The sequence below is a fragment of the Austrofundulus limnaeus genome, unplaced genomic scaffold (genome assembly GCF_001266775.1).
Source record: "Austrofundulus limnaeus strain Quisiro unplaced genomic scaffold, Austrofundulus_limnaeus-1.0 Scaffold830, whole genome shotgun sequence".
Lineage (NCBI taxonomy): Eukaryota > Metazoa > Chordata > Actinopteri > Cyprinodontiformes > Rivulidae > Austrofundulus > Austrofundulus limnaeus.
This window is the reverse complement of record NW_013953232.1, coordinates 67373-72135: the sequence shown is the minus strand read 5'-3', so window position 1 is coordinate 72135 and position 4763 is coordinate 67373. Positions and strand designations below refer to the sequence as shown.

At 35.7% G+C, this 4763-nt stretch overlaps 1 protein-coding gene across 2 annotated transcripts in view; it reads right to left on the bottom strand.

The window, feature by feature from the left end:
* dyrk1b (dual-specificity tyrosine-(Y)-phosphorylation regulated kinase 1B) overlaps nucleotides 1–4763 on the bottom strand; it is a 64790-nt gene that overhangs the window by 40572 nt on the left and 19455 nt on the right. The window lies entirely within an intron of this gene.

Genomic DNA, 4763 nt, shown 5'->3' with positions numbered 1-4763 from the left:
TTATGCTAATCTCCTCTCGCGTGCACGAGCAGCTGGATACGACCAGGTGTAATTCATTTACACACTTTTCCTGAAGATAGAAGAGTTTGTTGAATCTGACGTGACATTTTCGTACAAACCCTTCGTACGAACAAAAGTAAGAGAAATTTAGGATAAGAATACGAACATGTTCTTGCATGAGGCCCAATGTTAACATTTGAGCTAGCATTATACTCTGGCTCCTCAAGAGTGGAGAAGTCAAACAGCCGGCTGACTGCTGCCAACTAGTGGTTCGAGTCTGATATACAGCACAAGAATGAACCGCTGGTATAAAAGTTTACATTCTAAGCCCTAATTAAAAAAAACAATACAGTGCTTTAGAGAATCAATACAGTATCGGGAAATGAAATATTGCAATGTCAGTCTATGAAGATTTTCTTACACTCCTAATATTTGACTATATTTAGGTTTCCATTAGACCAACATGACCTATTGAGAAAATGGTCAGCCAATATCAGTAGAGACAAGTTCCAGCTTTCAAAGTATCACTGGGTATGCAGTGAGCATTTTCTGAGTTGACTATAGAACAAGCAAATAATAATAAACATTATTACCAGCTGATATCATAATTCCTTAACTAGCTTAAAAGTCTTAAGTCATTGCATTTGGCCAGTTTAAATCACTGTTACTTACATTTTCTTTATACAACATTTAGATATTTTATGATAGAATATATGAACAAAATTGACAATTAATTTATTATAAAAAGATTATAAATTATTTGTAACACAGATATAGTTGAGTTTGCCATTAATTAAATATTTGCGTTATCAGCTGAGAGCTGTTGCCCTGTTTGCGTACCATCTTTGTCCCTCTGCAATGTTACAGGTGCCAGAAGTGGACAGGCAGGGCTCCCGCAAGTGATAATCCACCCTATGAATAACCTATAATCAACTAGTTCAAGCTCATCTGTCAGAAATACACAAAAAAAAAATAATCCTTTTTGTCTCTCAGTGGGAACAATTCTATGTATCAGTATGAAAGTATTTTTTAAATTACTATTCAAACAAAAAAGTTGTTTCAATTTAAAAATATTTCAAGTAGAAAATTTTCTGCAAAACAAACTTTTTTTTTTTCCACGTAAGAAATCTTTGGTTGAATCTCAAACTTTTGGTTGATGTTTTTAATTTAACTTAAAAAAGTTTTGAACTCAAGAGAACATAAAAATCCAGGGCGGGGCCTAAAGAGGAACTATGTCCGTATTGGTTAGCGCGGACTGAAGCGATTTCCTACTGCACCCGCTTTAAATTGACCGGAGAAAGCACTCGAACTGCGGCATGGAGATTCAGGCTGTAGCTGTTGGTCGCCCCAAACATTGCTAACAGACAGACAGCAAAGTTTTCTGGGTCTGCTCAAACACGTTTCAAACTTAAATCAACTGATCTCGTGGTGCAATTACAGTAAACATTGAAACTGCAGCTAAACTACCCCACTGTCTTCTAAAGCTTTTATCTCAAAAAATACCAAACGGATTTATTTGAAACTTTCAGGAAATGTTTGAAATGTTCAATACAGCACAGAGAACAGCTGATTAAAGTTTGAAACATTGCAGAGCATGAGCTCCAGCGGTTATCAATTGTTGATGATCCGAGTGGCTAGCTTGTGGTGTAGTTTTGCTGCAGCCATGCCACATAAGAAGCCCTCCGGATCGGGATGGAGCGTAAGTCTCATGCTGGTTTTCTCCAGGTGGTCCTTTACTCTCTTTCTTGGATAACATAAGATGGGACGGAAGGGCGGAGGAGGCTAACCTCTGTTGCAGGGCTCTATTGTTTGTAAAGTATAGGAAAAATCCACTTCAGATTTTGATTAAACTTTCAGGGAAATTCTAACGCTTATAAATAAAGTACCTTTAATAAAGTACCTTTTCCCTTTAGAGCTATGACTGACAGAAATTTGAGCCAAATCACACAGCTGGTTTAATAGTTGGATTTTGGTTTTCTAAGATTAAATATATTATATACAGTATATTGTGACAGACTTGTGACCCGTCCAGGACGTACCCTGCCCCTCGCACTGTGACTGCTGGATATAGGCACCAGTGACCCCTGTGACCCTGAAAGGAATAAGCATATAGATAATGGATGGATAAATATATTCCCCTCTCAAACGAAAGTTTTAATAAATGTTAATCGCACCCCAGAAATCAGTTGATTCAAGTTTGAAACATGTTTTGAGCAGATGCGGAAAACTCTGCTGTCTGTCTGTTAGCAACTGTTAGCAATGTCTGAGGCAACAATCGACTAGAGCGAGTCAGGCTGGAGTTATGGTTTAAATTATTTGACTGGTTGAAAATTTTTTGATATAATTTTTTTTGATTGAAACTATTTTTCATTTGACTGAATAATAAAGACAAAATTACTTTCATATACAGTATAAGAAGCAAAGTAATAGGCCAACAGAAACACACAGGATACACAATAAATTTCCACACATCACAACAGAAATGAAAAACTAAAACTGTGACAAAAATACTGTTGAAATACTATACAATCAATAAACACTTAGGTAGTAAAATATGTATTGAATAATTTAAAAATCTACCTTCTTGTTCAGCATGTTTGGAAAATCTGTTTCTATTATTATAATCAACCCCCTTTATCTATTGTACCCTATATAAAATACAACCTGACCCACCTAGTCTATTTTCAGTTTTATAAACTCATTTTCATTAAGATGGAACTCCTAAATTAAAGCAATGACTGTCTTTTTTGTTGTTGTTGTTCTAGATAACCTTTTTTTTTATTTTGACTACATTGTGGCAACCTAGATTGTTCCATGATACTACTTTATATATAATCATCAAGTGCTGCTAAATATTAAAGATACTTAGGCTATTCTTTTTTGGTTAGTCAGCCAAATTGTATTCATTTGTCAAAAACTGCATGGATGACTAAATTAACATTAAAAGAAAGGAACAGCACTAACAATTCAGCAGAAACATGCCCATAATAAGAAAAGTTCTGCTGGTCAGAAGCACTCAAAAAACCCATCTATCACTTCCCTCCTTCTCATCCCAACCCCTTTATCATTTTTCTTTAGAAATATTAACACCAATAGCTAGGCATTTATGGGTGGATCACACATTCTCAAGAATTTACAAAAAGCTACAGCGGAGTTGTAGGTCTATGTGAGAAAACAGTCACTATAAAAATAAACAAAACAAAACCAAAACAAATGATAAGGCTCTGCGTCTGAGACAGTCATTATCTTTAAAGATTCATTATCGTCTCTACAGGCAGAAAATAATAATAAAATAAAAGCTCAATTCAAACTTTCCACTTGTCATCATGAACTGCATCAAATACTTTGTTGATTAATTTATTCTCATTTGTGTTGGACAGCACCTTTGTCTCTTCCTGACCGCTGAAAAACCACCTCAACTCCAAGGGTTTGAAAACTGATGCAACTGATAATCAAGCATGTTTCATCACAGTAGAATAAAGCATGTAACAGTGAACCTTGGGTTGTTGCAGCAGATGTTGTATCTCAACAGATTTTGTGCATTTTTCCTGGACCGTTTGTGCATAAGCTTAGATAAAGCATACTGTGATTCTACCTCTAATATTATCAACAGTTATATTGGTAGTGTCAATTCAGCTTTTATTGCTTTCTGTGTTCTGAGCAAGAAGATTAAGAAAACTTTGTATGCCATATATCAGGTGGGCCGACCATACCTGGTGATGGCATTTCCTTGGGATTCTGGGAAGTTGACTCACTAATTAGGCAACTGATTGCAAGTAATCTCTTTTATGACTGATTTAAGCTCTCAAGCACAACCAAGACCAAAATAAACGTAGCGGACAACATTTTTTAAAAAATCTAGGTTTAGAGAAGGCAGCACCCCTCAAACTGAGCAGCCATCTTGGGTGGGAGTAACCCGTACCTCCATGGCACAATATATTGATTATTCTATTTCAGCAATTGCTACAAGCAAAAATCCCAATTAAAACTAGAAATTAAAGTAATTGCACAGCTTTAATTTGAACAAATTTTGGAGCTGGACATCTCAAGGCAAACCAAAGCAGTGACACATTTGATTGTTTATATTGTCTTTTAATTGTGTAACTCTATGTAAATGTATATTTTTTGCTGCCTCTTGGCCAGGACTCCCTTGAAAAAGAGGTTTTTAATCTCAATGGGACTTTCCTGGTTAAATAAAGGAAATAAATAACAGATCTGACTTAAATCATTTTAAAAAAAAAAATTTGTCCTTTAAAGATGTTTTCAACTCATTTTATCAAACTAGAAAATAAAAAAGGTTGCTCATTGTTGAGAGTGAGTTGTGTCATCAAGATGGTGGAGCTGCTGGACTTATATGCACTATTTGTTTTGTAGTCATTCAAAACGTGTGTTATTAAAAACATAATTTTACATAGCAGAAATAGCAGCAGAAAAATAGCTTACACTTATATTCAACAATAGTTTAAAATTATTTCAGCACAGCGGTTATTAAGTTCACTGCAGAGTTTTGGAAAACAACATTCAAAGCATTACCATTGCTAATTTTAGACAACCAAGTATAATGTATAACTACTGCCCAACCCTGAATCGCACACATACTAAATGATAGCGACAGTCCAGTAAACCAGCCTGCAACATGACACGAGTGATCCAAACTGGTCTCACAACTGGATCCACAGACTCACCTGATAATTGTATTGGCACCTCACACACACACACACACACACACACACACACACACACACACACACACACACACACAC